The following is an 18878-nucleotide window of genomic DNA, read 5'->3' on the forward strand; positions in this document are numbered from 1 at the left end:
TATATATATATATAAACACCGTAGTGTGTCACATTGTTGATACAATATGATTTTTTGTTTTTTTCCCCCCTCATCTTCCCTTGTGTGGTTTTTAGTTTTTCTGTTAAGGGTTGCGCTTCCTCATGATGTCTTCATGAAGATGATCCTTGCTCTCTCCAGGGTCTGTGGCTGCATGACTCAGAGCACCTGTTCTCCCATGTTTGTTATGTGTTGTCTTCTTCTGAATGGGTGTTCTGAACTGTAATTTCATTGTGCTCTGTACAATGAAAATAAAGGTCTCTGTAATCCAACCTAATATATCTGTTCAGTTTTCTTTCCTTTGTTCTTAGCCATGGCTCGATTCATGCTTTTGTTTTGGAGTTTCTCAATCAGGAAGTGCTGCTCTCTGCTTTTATTTTGTAGCAACACTTCTCACTAAAAGTCAGTAAATTTCATAAAAACAAAATGACATCAAAGTGTCTGCTTTTCAGGCAAAACGTTACATGAGCGTAATGTTATCTTGGAAAAGAAACCATGCAAGTTAATTTTTTTACTTTTTATTTTCCACTAGCAATCTTGTACAGACATGTATATAAATCCAATTTTATCCCATTTCACAATTTTTCTTGTTTATACATCCATCATTAAAGATAATTGAACTCCACTGATCATACATGTTATTTATTCTGTTACAAGTTGTCTGGACGCTGTCACCGGAGGAAGAAACAAACAGAACTACACTTCCTTCAGTTGTACAATTCCCGTTATAAACAAAGAACAAGTAAGCAAAACATAAAAAAATTATTAATAATTACAAAAGTCCAGAGTGTATAATATACCAACACATAAATAGAGGTGTCAGGATTTCAGGATGAAATTTATTGGTCTGCACTTAGATTCAAACTTCTCTACCTTAAATTGTAGTTTAGACGTTTGGGGATTGTGGTTTTAGCCAAGCAGCTGTGATACATTTCTTCACAATCAGAAGCAGAATTCTAATCAAATATGCATTGTTTTTGTACAGGTTATCTAGGGGAATTATTCCTAAGATATACGGATTCAAATGTAATTGAATGCCTTAAATACTTTTTATCTCTATTTGTGTCTCTTTCCAAAACTCGACCACTTTTGGGCAATCCCAAAATATATGAGTAAAGTTCCCCATCTTAGCACAATTTCTCCAACATAACCGAGTTGTCTTATTATATTTTGATGGGATGATTGGCGTGTTGAAGTACTGCATCTTTACTTTCCAGTCAAACTTCCTCCATGTCGGGGTGTTTGTTAATTTATGTCCATAACTGAATGTTTCTTCCCAATCCTCATCTGTTATCATTATGTTAGCCTCTAATTCCCATTTCTCCTTAATTTCTGTATTATCAGCGTTAGATTCATATTGTAGGCTTTTGTATATTATTTTTAAATCAGGCCTTTTTGTAGTTCTCCTTTTGTTATTAGCATTAATACTTCTTCTATCTTTGGCATGTCTTATGAAATCTTTTGCCAATCATCGTGATTCAGAAGATAATGCCTGAGTTGCAAATATTTATAGAAAAATCTTTTTTGTTGTTGTTGTTTAAATTCCCCTTGAATTTGTTCAAGTGATTTCATTGTTGATCCTTTAAGGACCTGTGCTTTAAATACAAATACCGTTTGTCTATTTTTCAAATCCTATGTCCAGCTGGGATAAAATCAGGATTCTAAGCTATTTTTACAGCTTTTGATATAGAGTCAGGAGGTTACATTTCTTTTTATTCTTGACCACATATTGATTAATTGTTTAATCCAATAATTTTGAATCTTAAGCCTTTTCCAAATCTTTTTTTTATTATAAATAGTAATAATGACATGTTCAGACAACACCTCTGTTCCATCTCTACCAATAAGTTTCTGTATCCTTTGTTATCAATAGGGCTATGGCTCTAAGATGGGCAGCCCAGTAATAGTTCCTTAAATTAGGTAAATTTAGTCCTCCATTGTTTTTTGCAGATTGTATTACTTTGAATTTAATTCTTGCCTTTTTATTTTGCCATATATATTTTAATATTCTTTTATCTACCTCTTTAAAAATGAATTAGGGATGACTATTGGAAGTAACTGAAACACAAATATAAATCTTGGTAGGATATTCCTTCCTTCCACCGAGGGTCAGTGGAAGGATCTCCCATCTTTCTAATTCTTTTAGCAAGATTTTTTTTTTAAAAAAAGCAGCGTCAGGTTTTTTCTTCTTCCAGTGTGCATACCAGCAGGTTTGTCTGAAATGTTTTTGAAAAAGAAAAAAGCTTAAACACTACATTTTTTGTGAGGAAAGGAGGATTTTAGCTGAACGATAACTTGACTGTTCAGCTGTTGAAAATATGACAGAATCATCAGTTGCTTGTGGACACAGGAAACTGCACAGTTGGACTTTTATCCGTGAGGTTACGCAATGTCAAGGCAAAAAATATTCCAACAAAAGATGGAAAGTAAAAATAAAAAAAGCAAAAAGTGTACATCTCTAATAGTGCTGTAATTACTCTTCTAGTAACAGGATATTTTCAGCCTGCGTTGCCAAGTAACTTGCAGAAGCAAACCCCCGCTGCTCGTTCTCAAAAATCAATGAGAAAAGTGTTTGGTTTGTACCTCCTCATTAATCTGCACGAGACCTCATGACTCTTTGAACTGGCAGAGCTCCAGAGGCGGCTGGCTGCGGTTTGCCTTGCACAGTGTGTGTGAATGTGTGTATGTGTGTGTGTTGTAATGTGCAGTAAAAAGGGCCTCAAACCCCTTCAAGAGGTTGCACTTTGAGAATGTCCTAGGTGCTAAAGTACTGTTTTAGTGGTCCAACTGTGTTACCTTTGGTTTTGTTGATTCCAGAAATGAGAACTTTTTTTGTAAAAAACAAAATAGTTATTTGTTACGTTTGGACACAGCACTGGTTCATCCCTTGAGAAGATTAGAAATCCAAATTACACTTTCAGATTACAAGAAAGTCTGTTTCCTTCAAGACAAAATAAAAAGAAACACACACAAGTAGAGTTTTGTGTGTTTGACAGCTTAACACTGCATCCCAGACTAAAAACGTGTTTGCGATCCGAATCTTTTGACCGTCTCCTTACAATGAAAAATAGGAACTGAGTTGTGGACAGTAAAGAGTCGTTCCTATTTTTTTTTTTACTACCGTATTATATTTTTAAAAAATCCCCAACATAGAAAATCGCTCCTCCTTCACATTTTCATGGAAAAGAGGGGCAGAGCACAGCAGCTGGGGGGAAAGGGGGAGGGGCATCTGTTTGATTAAATACCGCCCACATGATGTGATGATGTCACTTAATGGCTCCGTGAAACAAATCAAGATCCAAATCAGTGGCCAGATCAAAGATTTTCTGAGAGGCCATCAAGGGACCACAATAGTCATAGAGAGGCCAAGTATTTTTTATCATCCTTGCACGCAAATCCTCAGTTTTGGCAAGGTGTCTACATTTAACCAGTAACACATGTTCAAACACTTGTCATGTAATATAATAATAAAAAAAACTTGCAGTAAATTCTCTTACTGATTTAAGGGCTCGACACACGGGAGGCGATTTCGCTCGCTCTCCATTCATTTCCTATGGAGCCTGTGCGGTGAGGCGACAATCGCTTGCCCTCCTCCAGCTAAGCGACCGGCGAAAATAGTGCACGTGAAATTTCGCGCTCGTACAGACGTGCACACGCGAGCTTGTGACGTGACATATGAAAGTTGAAAAATGTTCAACTTTTGTCGCTGTCGCTTAGCGTACAACCAATCAGCGAGGGTTTCATTGGCTGACCAATGAGAGGAGAGTATGCTACACACTGCCGTTAGCTAACACTTTCACCAAGGGATTACTAAAAAGCTTTGTGGGAATTTATTGGCACCAGGGTGAAGTTTATGGTAAGTTTTTCCTCATAAAACTGTATCTTGATGTGCGTTTGTTTTTCAATATCATCAGCATCGCAAGATTTGTTTAGTTTACATGTCCGTAATGCACACCCGCCGTTCGAGTCAAGAACCAATCAAATTTTGTGAAGACAAGCGACCTGAGAGCGGGATTCGCAACGCTGCGATCGCTATCGCGTCCCGTGTGTTGGGTTTCACCCTGGCTGCGATGATAGCCGTCAATCGCTGTAGTTTGTCGCTGCCCGTGTGTCGAGCCCTTTAACATGCATTTTTACTGTTAATAGATAAAACACTCTCAAGCACACAGCATGTGAGTAAAAACAGCCATTATTTGTCAGGTGAAAGACTTTTTCTGCAAGATTGCTCAAATATTCTGAAAAAGAGAAGACGTCTTCTGTGAGCTTGATTCATGCTGGTCTTTCCTATTTGACTCATTAGCGCCACTAGTGTTTGAACATGGAACTGCACCCAACAACACTGCTCTTGAGCAAAGGACAGATGAGTGACAGGACAGGGGCACTTCAGGGAGTGTTTTTCCACTTGTGTGGATCAGACAAGATGTGGTCTGTCACATTAGGTCCTCACAACCATATCAAGACTTGCACACACTGACAGGTTTGTGTTTCTATCCTTATTAGGACCTTTCATTGACTCCCATTCATTTCCCATTCAGTTTGTAACCCTGACTCTAAATCTAAACCTCAGATTATAAGCACCAACACTGAAGGCTTAATGTGCTTTAAAAAATAAAATGTTTTCACAAAGAGTTTAGCAGAATGTTGTGTGACAGTGCTTGGAAATGAAATGTTTCTCCAATTTATTTATTAATTTTTTTTATTTGGAAAGTTTATTTGCATATGTAACTGAAAAATGATCTGTAAACATTAAAATATCATGTCTAAATTTCTTGCCTTTTCCCAATTAAACCGGTTTAACTGTGGCTGTAAACAAAGCAAACCGAGCTGTGGTTCTGTTGGTTTACACAACAAAAATAACAAACTTATGCTGGAGTCCAGTTGGTGGTTCCCCTCTCAGTGACCAAAACGCTTCTTTTATCATTTTAATTTCAAAACAAAAACTTAATACTGATAAATAAAACAAGAGGATAATGATTGTTGAAGCTTTTGTCAAGAATACAATAAAAAAGCAATATAATGAATTTAATTTTTAAATACTTTAAGGATATGTAAAGTAAAGTAAATGTCTTGCCTTTACTCAGTTCAGTTGAGTGGAACCAGGTGACAATTTTTAAATGAAATCCACTACATCAGTTTTTTTTTTGAGTGTATGCCAGTTTTATTTAGTGAGGTAGAAGACTAAAAGATCACATGTGTTTTTAAATATTTTTTTATCTTTAATTGTTTTTGATGGATCCTGATACCTTCAAATGAGTAAATTCTTTATAAGTTACAACATGCTGTCAGCATGCAAATAAACAGAAATGCAAACAACAAATGAATGTTTACATTTACTTGGTTGCAAGCATCTTTAAGGTCATTTATCCTATATTTTGACCAATTTGTAAAATAAAACTTTTCATTCCTGCATTAAAGCTTGATATAAACTTTTAGTTTTCAGATTCAAACAGCTGAGTCAATTACTGCACGTACTCCAAAGGCTAACAGACATTACAAAATCTCACAATATCAAACACGTTTGTGAGCAAAACATAATTTAAAATAGGGCTGGTCAATTAAATTGCACAAGGGAGTTACATCAAGGGATTTTTAATCAACTTAAATAAATTCTTTTATATTAAATAAAAAATAATTAATTAAAAATAAACAAATTACCTTTTTTTATACTGATTTTGGTGGTGCTCCTTCAAGGCCAAAAAGTTCTTAAACTCATAAATGTTTAAGAACTCCTTGGTGTGCCAGATTGTAGTCACTCATGGGCTGGATGTGGCCAGCGGGCCACCAGTTGATTAGTCCTGATTTAAAAGGTTTGAGCAATAAGGCTGTAGCTTGTTTCAAGTCTGTAAGTGTTTACCAACACAAACATTAAAAAGGCTTTTTTTAATGGTTTCAGTAGGTATTTCTTTAAAAACGTCATGAATTTAAACATAATATCTTAGTTTGTTATGAGGAATGCCTTTTTAAGATTTGCAAATCTAACTGAATTTAGTCAACAGTGACAGAAGCCTGAAGTATTTTGGATTTTATTCTCTTTAATCTCACTGCTTCCTTCATTTCCAGACAAGATTTCTGTTGTTTTTGCTCAAGCAGCATTCAGTGCTCTCATCTGCCTTGATAATTTCTACCCGTCTCTCCTCGTTACGTCAGATCGGTCAGACGAGCTCTGTTCATTCATCACTGTTGGTGATTGGAAGCAGAAACTTTGGGGTTCAGGGTTCCCCCGACAGCAATGATCTCCACTTCTGGCTAAGTTTTCGTTTTAGACTTTTAAAATGTGATAAGAACTCAGGGCTGCTGCCCAACAAGTTTGAATCAGAGAGGAACGGTTCTTTCCAAAGACACCAATCTGTGAGTATTTGTGGTAATTTCTACAGAAGAATCCCCTCATATTAAAATCATTTGTTCTAAGCCAAAAAAAAAAAAGGTAGGAGAACCTCTAACTTTTTTACTGTTAAGTTTCTTAAAAAGGTTAAACATTTTGCCCACGTGTCACATCTCAGCGTTTAGTTGTTGGTGGGGGGTGGGCGACGTTACAACATCTGTTATCGTTTTTTTTTATATTTAATGACATAATGTTGTTATGTGGGGCTCTGACTTTGCCAGCTCAGGAGGAAATGCACTCAAAGCTGATGCTTCAGTGTTTTTTTTTAATGAACAATTTAACCAGCAGGTCAACCATCAAACGCCAAGAAATATTACAAACTGGCTCTGAAGTTAAAGACATTTTTTTTAAAAGAGAAATGCTTCTTTCAGCTTATAAATGGTTTTAACTCCGTTATTTCATGAATGGAAAAAAAAGCTTCAACCTCCATCAGAACAAAAGTGGTAATGGTTTTTGTTAACTTCTTCCTAATATGAGCTTTCACTTTACAACACACCACTTTTCTAACTAATAAAAAAAAGTAATGATTTTTAATAAATATCCAACAACAGGTTAGTTTGCTGTAAAACTAAATTTGTGAAATAGATTAATCTTGGGATTAAAGTAAAATAACACATTGTAGAATCTACACTATATCTACAAGAAAGATCATAACAAGCAGGTTTGGGGTTTTATTTCTCTTTTTTATTCCTTCATTTTTAATTTTTGATGTACGTTGTACGTACTGTACGTTTATTTTTTTATTTTTTTTTTTTTTTACTTTCCATGTTCAAAGATAATTTTGAACCTTTAGCAAAGACCTCCTTTAACTTTAAAGTTTAGGTGACCCAGAATGCCAAAAAATAAAAACAATTAATAAATATTTAGAAGGAAATTTGATCAAAGCATTGTTTTATTTCCGGAAAATTTTGGCATCAGTTTGGGAGTACTAAGATTAAAAAATAAAAAATAAATACCTCATCAAAACTCATTCATAAAAGAAAGTTTTTTTTTCCTGCAGGGGGTGTAGGGTTATGGATACCCCCACATGGACAAGATAAGTAAACCTTTTTTCTTTTACTTTGATAGTCCATTTTTTATGAAAATAGCAGGAATTAAAAAGCCTGCTTTAAAAACTAACTGGCATCACATTGGTACATCACATTGCGTTGGCTGCAAACTTGAGAAGTAACAAAAAAAGAAAAAAAGAAAAACATTGGCCCAAGCGAAGAGTCAGACTTGGCTGAAGGAGCAAGCTAAATATATTTTCATTAACATTACATCAGTAAGCGCAGCATCCGCCTGTTTTAAAGTAAAAATCAACTCGAAGAACTCTGATTTCAGAGGATTGCATCACTGCTGCTGATACTGCATGATTATCAGCAGACCACGCCTCACAGATCCTGCTGCATTTCACGAACAAACTGTAGAACTTTACAGCTTTTATGCTACACTCTGGGAAACGGCTAACTATTGTAAAAGAGGGGTTATAAGATTAGGAAACATGGTTCTTAAAATGTCACAAAACAGGCAAGTCTTCCCTGATCAGCAATAAAACTGTCTCTCTGTTTCAGCTCTCACTAACTCTTTTCTCAGCTGGCCACCGTAGACATTTTCCATGAAGTTGCAACACTTTGCTCTCTCTGAAGCCCACAAGATACCGCATAGTAAAGTGATAATTCACGTGAGGGGAAAATGACTGCATGGCGAACTGGTTAGACTGGAGGACAATGAGAGAGGTGGATGACAGATTGATAATGGGAGAGACGGATCATGTACTTCTGTTCTCTCCATTATCGTTTTTACTGCAGACATGCCGCGGTTTGTCTGAAACCACACGTTCAAACTGCCGCTCTCGTTTAAATTTTTTTTTTTTTTATAGAAGCGTTCGCTTTGGGATCACTGTGCACCAGAAAGTCAGAAGTAAAAACAAAAACGTCACCACCCTGACGGCCAATATTTACGTTTTATGTGCCATTGATCATCCAGGTGGAACGTGCTGTAAAAAGATTTAAACTTCTATAAAGACTGTTGTAGAAAGAAAAGTCAACGTGTCTGTAGTGGGACCCTCAGGGAACAACAAAGTTCCCAAATTATTTTCAAAGTCTGAAACATTTGGTGTGGTCCATGGTTCTTCCTACCTGAAAACCTAAAAGTGTCAGGTTTCTTGTTTTTACTTCTGCTTCTTTTTTTTCTTTGACTGATCACCATATTTACAGGGTGAGTGTTGACATCTGACTGCAATGCTGACTGACTGCAGGCCAATATATTTAAGTCTGAGCTGCAATACGACTTCACCGGGGGAAATGTGACTGTGGGGCAGATGAAACAAAAGAACATGTTTTTTTTACATTGCAGAAAGTATCAGGATGAAACAAATCAGCTCATTCAAAACCTCAAAATGAAAATAAAACTAGATCTCATCGACCTAATCCTGAAAGAATCTAGAAACAGAAGCTAACAGGCCGTGTTCATGTTTGAGACCGTGCAATTTGTAGGACAGGATGAAAATAAGAAGACTTTTGACTGGACTGTTGAAGTTTCTTCCCACAGAGCAAAATTTGTCTGGCCCAGTGTCCCAGTTCTGGCCCACACTCGACCCAGATACCATAAAAAAAGGATGGCCCTTTGGTGGCCCAAATCTGGTTTGCCAGAGGTGGTCCATGCATGGTCCAGCACCACATAAACCAGACCACAAATGAGCCGATTGTGGCACTGACAGATTTGTGCCACATAAACTAAACCACAAATGGACCAGTTGTGGCATAAACTAAACTACAAATGGGCCAGTTGTGGCACTGACAGATTTGTGCCACATAAACTAAACTACAAATGGGCCAGTTGTGACATTGACAGATTTGTGCCACATAAACTAAACCACAAATGGACCAGTTGTGACATTGACAGATTTGTGCCACATAAACTAAACCACAAATGGACCAGTTGTGGCACTGACAGATTTGCGCCACATAAACTAAACTACAAATGGGCCAGTTGTGGCATAAACTAAACTAAAAATGGGCCAGTTGTGGCACTGACAGATTTGTGCCACATAAACTAAACTACAAATGGGCCAGTTGTGGCATGAACTAAACTACAAATGGGCCAGTTGTGGCATAAACTAAACCACAAATGGGCCAGTTGTAGCATGACATCTTAAAAACAGTCCCGTCATTGCCAGACCTGGTCCACATCCAGCTGACGAACCACTTGCCTTGCCAGCAGTCAGCCATCAGAGCTAACTCGACACCAGGTCTGGCCCACACCTGTCTTCTTTAGTTTTTTAAAGGTCTAACATTTTGTTTACCTGTGTTTCCTCAGAGAAGCTCCTCTGTACTTTTCCGCTTCATGATTCCTGGTACTTCCTGTTGGCTTAGTTTGCAGGGAGGTATGAGCTCAGCCGGCCTGCACCACCTGCCTGTTCGCTCTCTAAACTCACCCAGTTCTTGGCACCCAGGATCCTGGCTTCCTCCTCTACTGAACCTGTGAAACTGACCCAAATTTATAGGTTGCCTGCTCAAAACCCTTTTGGTTCACCTGCCTTGATTCTCTGATTATTTCCTAGTTTCCTTTGCAGATTAGCACTTACTCTGCTTTCCATCCTCTTCACATTAAAACTAACCAGTTTCCCTTGACACTCTTTTGTTTTGACACTAAGAATTAACAATTGATATACTAATTATGAGAAAGGGACAGCTGGGGGTGTGGAAATGATTACAATGATTTTTAAAAAAATTCCAGTAAAATATGACTATTTAGGTTTATGAAATACGCTGTTTTTATTTTTCCATCTTTAATTTTTTCTTATATCATAAAGATAGCTTTTGCTGCACTCCAGCTGTCCTCGGCACATTTGTATGGATTTAAATACAGGTGTGTGTGCATGTTAGGTGAGTGTGTTGTTTTGCAGGTGTGTTTTTATCTTGTTCAGAACTTTCTGTGTTGAAAATTCTGCATTGTTCCTCTACAACGATGACGTTTCAACCTGGAGAGGTCAAAGAGTTTCTATACAAGTGTGGATCATTTACTTTTTTAAAGCTTGGGACCCAGAATTAAAGGCGTGCCACCCAAGTAACTAATTATAGCCAAGATGGGATCTCAGTCAGATCCAGCTGCCTTCAAAGACCCCAAATGAGATGTGACAGAACTCCAAACTTTAAAAATGATCATTTCAAACCACTAAATGTCATGTTTACTGCAATTGTCTTTGAAATGTTGCCTCTGAGTTATGGCATTAAATCTGTCACACATTAAATGCAACAAAATTATTGACCTTTGACTTTATACTTTAAGGTCAAAAGGTCAAAATTTCATTTCATGGGATTGTCCTCCGACACACTGTATAAAAAGCTTCTGGAGGTTTAAAAGCACTACATTAGCGAGGATAATTGTTATTTAGAGATTTGTATTTAGTTTTGCTGTGTTATGAAATAGGACGTGCAAAGACTCGAGAGCAAAAACAGGTGTGCTGATTGCAAGCAAAGGCAGGAAAACAAACCCCTACAAAGTAAAACAGGAAGAAAACATGACAAAACAGAACAGAAGGAATTTTAGAATAAAATCCAAACCACAACATTAACAATAAGTTGTGTTTCAATGAAATATGTTCATTTTATTCTCCTGCTTTGTAACGCAAAACATTTGCTGCTGAATTAAACAGCTTATCAGTTTAAAACCACACACAAAAAAAGCTTAAAACACATTACAGATGGAGTTTAAGCAATTTGCTGACACCTGGCGAGGCTTCTGTTTGTGTTTCCGCTCAGTTCGCTTCGAGACCGTCATTCTTCGCAGGTGCGAAGAGAAATCGGGCCTTTCAAAACACGCACGCTCAACAATGCAGGGCTACATAAAACAAGCTGTGTTGCAGTCGTCCAGATGTTCACGGTCCTGTGGCTGGAATGCCGCGCCTCGTGAAGCTCAAGGAGACGGTGTTCGTTTAAGGATTAAGGACCCACACTTTGTTCTGACACATGAATGTGGGCGGATGAAAGACGAGGAATGAAATGATATTCAAGCGCCGTTTTTCACACGAGCGGAGATGCAGGTGGTGTAAATGCTGGCAATCATAACAACGTTTGGACCTCCTTCTCTTTTCGGTGACTGCGTCATGCTGGCAAAGATAACATCTGTGGAGGAATCCTGCCCTGGACAAAAGCAACTGCTGGACTAGTTGACTAGGAAAATGGTCAGCTTTTCCCTTTTTCAATTGTTTTGCAACCAAGTGGCCGTGTTGGTTAAGTTTTCAACAGCCGGTTTTTTAAAATAAAGCTCTGTTTTTAGTGCAAAACTGCATTCTTGGTTGTGTACATTATTTAGTTGCCCATCACCCCACTTGGTTCACTTTGTACCTACCTTGACAGCCACCCGTTATGATTGAGTCTTCTGAATATAGACATTTTGAAAGCAAAATTGGCAAGTTTATATCAATTTTTCCAATAATTCTTATTTTTCTTTGAGAGCTCCAGTGCAGATTTCAAAATACAGCTCCTGAGATGTGTTGCAGATGTTCACAACAACTTTGTGACAGAAAGAAAGAAACAGAAAAAAAGTTGCTGCGCAGAAATGGCTGCGTTCCATTCCAAAATTCTTGAGGGTGCTTTAATCGAACTCGTTCATTTGCCTGGAAAGTGTGGTTTGTTTGGGGAGGTGTGAACGTGTAATCGAACTCTGACTCAGATAAAAAAAAAAGTGAACTCTAGTCGGAGTCTTCTTCTGAGATTTCGTGTTGATTCCTTCGGTGGTTCTTGGTGCAGCGCCACCACAGGCGTGGAAGAGAACAGGTTATTTCCAGGGTTCAGTTTGGCAAAGCGCAGTGTGAATTCAAACCTCACCAGCTGAAAATGTAAACAAATCTTACAATTTTGGTCCCCAATCAAACTCAGTCAGGTATGAATACGACCTAAATGTAAACATTTAAGTTTTAACTTTTACACTTACATTTACACATTTAGATTTAGGGTTTAACATTTAGATTGAACATTTAGTAAAAAAGTGACCAGACTTCGGATAAAGCGGAAGATAATGGATGGATTTGGTAAAAATGGACAAAATGTACAAGATTAGCAGTGAGCTAAACAATAAAATGATATAAAATTAATTTTTAAAACTATTTTACACTCAGAAAATGAGCTAAATAATAAAATTATATGAAATTAATTGCTAAAAAATAAAAATGCATCTAAGACATTTTTTTAATGTTTTATTTTTACACTTGGCGCCCCACATAGTCTCGTTTTGTTTTAAGGTGTCAAACAGGCCGAGAAAGAAATGAATCTTGAACCAATTTCATGTTGGTTTTTATTTTTATTTTTAAATGGAGCAGTGATCAACAAACCCTCAGTCATATGGAGAACAAAATTCCTGTGTTTGATAGAAGAGAAAGATAAAAAAAATAAGTCCAGCATTCCTCAAAGTAAGACACATCACCTGATTTTATACTGAAATAATTTTATGCTGATAAGGGAGGAAGTTATGCACATGTTCACACAATACGGTGAGGTTGTGCATAACTCTTAGTTCCCATCACATTAAATCAGGTTCCATTTTCTAGAAACCTGATTCCAGTGAGCTGTCATTTTAAACTAATTATTTGTTGAAAATGTCAGTAATCAGCAGTAAGAGTCATAAAAGCGATAAAAATGTGTTGTCTGGTGTTTTACGGAACACTCGAAAAGGAGCAGCATGTTTCCAACAGTAAACTCTCCTTGTTCTCACACTCTGCTAACCTGGGGGAGGTATTTCTGGTGGCAAGTGTCAATTACTCGCTTTAAACAAATATTCAAGGCTTCTGAATATCAACATGGTCTACACGCTTCTGTTTGGGGGCATCTGATACAGGAGGACCACACACACAGGGTCACCTTTCAGCATCGTCTAGCTGCTTTCGCTGCCTCTTTCCCCCCCGCCTCATTCATCTTTATCTGCTCTGTCTGACATAAACACAGCATATTTTCCTCCGACATCAGTCAAGAAACACCTACAAACAAAGCGAAGGGCTGCGTTCTCTTGAAAGTCATTAACCACTAGAGAAATGTTTTGATTCTGTCCCACGGTTTGGCTTCGAAGAACTGTCTCACGTGAAGCGTCAGTCGGGAAAAAGAAAGTCATCCATCATTTTCATCCCGAAACGTCTTCCCGGCAAATTGTCCGTCGGTTAGGTTGACAGCCGTGCCTGGCTCGGCTCCATATGCTACCAATATACGGGCAGCTTCAAAACGGTCAGCTTCGTCCCTGAAGCCGCACGGCGTGAAGCTTGAAGTGTGCCGAAGATGCTTTGCACAAAATCTGAAGAGGGTAGAATCTGCTGCTAATAATCATGAGGTTTAGATTGAGACAAAACCACAAGAAGATGAGGTTGTGTTAGTTTTTTTTTTGTTTGTGTGTGTGTGTGTACCAGAACATCACAGAATGACACATATCAAATCTATTTAGTTTGTTATGAAGGTAAAAGTTTAATCCAGACAAGTCAGATTGTATTCATAACACTTTAAATGTTAATTTGTAAATTAGAGGTTCTGTAGATGTTATATTTTATATTTTACCTGTTGTATCCACAACAGGCAAGGTATTTCTTAGACTTCTTAAATTTGGCAAAACAGTTTAATTTGGACCTGGTTGACAAAATCTGCTAGTTCAAATAGGCCCAAGACCAGAATGTATACTAACAATTTCTAAATGATTCCCAATGCAGTTTAATGACACCTCTATCAGTTTTACAATGTTTGATTATTGATAAAACAACATTGTTTTCTACAAGCACAAATGGTAACAGCCACAGTAGCAGCTAGCTGTAGCACTTCTGGTGCAGCCTGAGACACTTCCTGCTGGAAATCAGGTACTTTTTAAATAGTCTTTTTTATTGAAGATCAACAATGCGTAGAACATAATAACTGTAGAGGCAATTTATTTCATATTTATTATCCCTGATGAGCAAACATTCCCACCTAAACCACCACAGCTGACAAAGAACTGTAAAATCATACAAGAAGTTCACTTGCAAATAAACAGTTATAATAAATTACAAATAAGTGTTAAAAAATAAAAAAATAATATCATAAATAACCATGTAATGAAAATCTTTTCCATGTGTTAACAGTACAGGATTATACACATAGCCCCTACCAAGATGGTGGCTTTGAATCTTGCCTGGGGATATCAGTGTCCAGTGTATCAACCTTCAGGGAGTTGTGCTTGAGTGGTTTAAGTCCTATTTAACAGACAAAACCTTCTCTGTCATAATAGGTGATCTTTCCTCCTATTCTTCGATCCCTCTGGCGTACCACAGGGATCCATTCTGGGGCCTCTTCTGGTTTCACTTTACATGCTGCCGTCAGGACCTATTATTGCAACCATAATTTGTCTTTTCATCTACACGCAGATGATCTGCAAATCTATCTGCTGATTTCTTACTTAGTTTAAAATCAACTGTCAGATGCTTAAATGACATTAAGCATGTCTCAAAATTTTCTCCACCTAAATAAACGACAAAATGGATTTTGTTTGAGGCTTCCAAAAGCTCATCTAACATTTCTCCAAGTAGGTCCTTCGCTCCCACACTTCAACCAGGTGGTAAAAAATCTTTAAGTTGCTTGGTTGCAACTTAAAGCTCAATAAACAGACTGATTCTGTTGTGAAAACAAGCTTCTTTCAGCTCTGCTTTCTAAAGTAAAGGCGAAAAGCCACAGTGATCTGGAGAAGGCCATCTAGTGATGAGATAAATGGCTCTTTTGAAGGGAACTGGATCTTGGGGAGCCATTATGTTTCATAGAGCCGTTCAAAAGAGCCGTTCGATTTTGAACGAGTTACGTCATCACGTACGGAAATACCGTACGTCATCACGTATGGTGACGTGATGATGTCACCACGTCACGTGAGTGGAACCATGTGTTTTGTCAAGCAGAAACCTCCCCTCTCCCTTTCCCGGGGAGCTTCCGTACTCCACCGCTCTGTCTGTTTTCTGTGAAAAAGCAAAGCAATTTAAGGATGGAAAAATAAAGATTACTTGAGGAATAAAATAAATAAAACTACAAACGGCTCGTTACTGCCCACGACTCAGCTTCTATCGTTCGTTGTAAAGAGCCGTTCTAAAGATTTGGATCGTTTTGTGAACGTCACATCACAAAGGCCATCCATGCCTTTATGAGCTCTAGGCTTGATTGTTGTAATGTCGAAATTAATCCGTCTATCTCTCGTTTGCATCTTGTACAAAACTCTGCCGCTCACTTACTAAATAACAGACGTAAATATGAACATCACTACTATCCTTTCTTCTTTGCACTGGCTCCTGGTTCGGTTTAGGAAACAGGTCAAGCTGTTGTTCGTTTTTAAAGCTTTGAATGACCTTGCACCGCCCTGCATTTCAGAACTTTTGAAAATCCACCAGCCCAGCAGAGCTTCATGGTCTGCCAGTCAATACCAATAAAGGTATCTAATTTGCTACAAGAATTTTGGGTGGGGTGAAGCACTTTGGTCGATGTAAGGCATTGTTGAAAGGCGCCATATAAATAAAGTTTATTATTATTACAACCTCATCTAACGTGCATTTTGGATGCTTTAACTTTCTTAATAAAACATAGAACTATGATAGGTTTGTGTTCTAATTTTATTTTTATTTTTAATTTTTTATTCATTTAATTAAAACATACAACAAATAATATACACTCAACAAAAAAAATTCAAATCACAAATAAAATGAAAGGCAATTAGTTAATTTGTAATGCTTTGTTCAGGTTACTCTTTTTTATTATTGTTGGAACTTTTTTTTCAACTCTTCTCTGTCTTTGTTTCTGTACTGTCACTGTTTTGAATTGTAGTCACTTAGCTTCATTCTGGGTAAAGTCTTTTCTTGTTTATGTTTCAATTAGTTGTGTTTCCTTCCATGTCTCAGTTGACTGATTGTCCACACCTGAGTTTCATTCTGTTCATTATCTCAGCCAGTGCAGTCTTCCTTTGGGTTTTCTGTTTACTGCAAGGTTATTGTGTGTGTTTCGAAGAAGTTGCTTTTTAAATGTTTTTATTTAAAACCCTACCGAAACAGAAGTAAATGAACGATTAAAAAAATCAAAGAAAAAAAATGGGCCAACAGTCACACAAACTGAAAATCTGCAACACATCTGCGAGAATAAAAGCACAGCTCAAGTGTTTGTACCCCCCACTTAGTTTTATCCTGAATGAGAAAACATCAGTTTTAAAGCAACATGATGTCAACTCAGGGAGTTAAAATTGATTTATGTCAACAGCCCCGCATGTTTCAACATACTGCCTGAGACCTCCTACATGAGAGAGTTTTTTTTTCTGCTTAAAGTGTAAAACCTGTTGTGAAAAAGAGTCAAAAGTCCACCACTCAGCAGGAAATTGAAAACATTAGGGCGTTTTCACACAGGAAAGGAAGAGAACGCTTTGATTTCACCAAAGTGTTGACAAAGCAAGGACACCTTATCCAGAATCTTCCCTCCCAGCGGCGCCTCGGCAGCAAAACGCAAGTCGAGCTGCAGTCCATTGGTTTCACTGCAAGCACATGATGTAATTCCATCACCGAGCGTGCGCTCTAATGGGATTGTAATTCTGACCTGGAGGTAAAAGGGCCCAAAATTTTCATTCACGGTTGCAATTTGACAAAATGAAACCCAGGTGTCCCCCGCTTTCTTTATCAAGAGTTCAAACGAACCGCGTTACCCCACAGTTTACATTCAGTGAACCCACAGCAAATGAGTATCTTTTTGTAGTCCAGGAGCCGAGCAACGGCTGCGAGGAAAAAAGTTCTCAGCTGTGGCTTTAAAAAAAAAACACAATCTGGGTTTTCATATCGAGCTAATAAGAGTCATATGGCGAGAAAACGACACCAGCGGTCCACACCAGGGATTGATGTGGAGAGCAGAGTGAGAGATCACGGCAGCCCGGTGTTTTTTTCTCCACTGCAAAAACAGACACCGTAACTCGTGGACAAGTAGCAGCCCCTCTGCTGAGTGTGGTTTTGGAAGCAGAAAGGAAATATAACCACCCGTGACTTCAAATGCGGCCAGTGTAATAATAAAAAGCTGTAACAATCTGAGCAGCGTTACGCAGATCTGAGTTATATTTGGAGACGAAATGTGAGTTTTACTGGTGGAGGAGGCTCTGTTTTAAGGCAAGAAGTGTCTTCATTAAAGCAAATGTTTTAAGGTCACCGTCAGATCACCTTTCCCTGGGAACAGTTTGCCAAAGTGGCCTGAGGGCTTGAAGCAAAATCCTAATTTCCTTGCAAATCCATTACACCAATATTGGTTTTAGACTAGCAAAGCATTTTACGTCATCTCAAGAGACTCGTGGTTTGCTAAAAAGTTCAGAAAGCAGGGTCACTGAAGGATTTAAAATTTGAGACCTGAACAGAAGTGTGCTCAGATAAAAAAAAAAAAACAGTTCCAGATCTTTGCGATGATGAGCTGCTCAGAAGTTCTGATAATATTATAAATTACACAAATTTTAAATATCACCATTCATTTTTCTAATGATGCAGAAGCAGTGGCTCTAACGATAAACGCACACAGACACGATGGATGCAGCAAGCAATATAAGTCACAACCTTTTTAACAATCCAGCTCACTTTCAAGTCTGTCGAAGACCTCAGCTGACGCAAGACCTGAACCTGAATTTCCTGATTCAGATGTGTCAAACTTCACTCTAAGAATGTCCTTTTCTGTTTTATTATCATTGAATTCATGTGTAATCCACTCCGATTGTATAATCATTTGAGAGAGCGGCCGATAATGATATGCATAACATCACGAGCGGAGATCGCTATTGTCTCTATATTTTCTTTGTCCTTGTTGTAACTCCACAAGCCCCTTTTTCACCCCTTTTTCTGATCTTCAAATCAACTCATTTTGATGCTGTCTCTTTAAATCCAAAACCAGAAGCTTCACACCTGCCCCCCCTCCAGTTTCCAGAGCGGTCCATTCCAGTTTGATAGAGGGGTTTACGACTATAAAGCAGCACAGAAACATTTTACCTACAAATTAATTAAAAGACAAGGGAAGACTTGTCCATCCAGTCTTACATGTTGGAGCCAGAGTCTGATCCAGAACCAGAGAATGAAGACCACCACATTGTCGTTGGTAAGTCCAGACCTCATTTGGTGGTTCTGCTCAGGTACTGTGACATCATTAAAAAACAGAGAAAACTAAACGTGTTGAGAAATATGTGACCCATCATATCGAAATGAGGATAAAGTCAAATTTGGTCAAAATGACCTCATTACATTTTCAGATTCTTAGCTTTAAAAGCTACATTTTGATACCTGGATCATTCTGATATCAAAATTAAATCCATATATATGACTCAATTTGTCTTGTTGGTTACAATAATACATAAATATTTGGTCTGAATCCTTATTTTATGTCGTTTTAATGAGGATTTTTTATGTAATTTGAAAAAGGAAACCTCAATGCGTATTTGAATATTGAGATTTCTCATCTTAAAAGAAACAAATGCTTTGATAGCTCACATTGAAAATCTCAAC

The sequence above is a fragment of the Austrofundulus limnaeus genome, unplaced genomic scaffold (assembly GCF_001266775.1).
Source record: "Austrofundulus limnaeus strain Quisiro unplaced genomic scaffold, Austrofundulus_limnaeus-1.0 Scaffold222, whole genome shotgun sequence".
NCBI classification, from domain to species: Eukaryota; Metazoa; Chordata; class Actinopteri; order Cyprinodontiformes; family Rivulidae; genus Austrofundulus; species Austrofundulus limnaeus.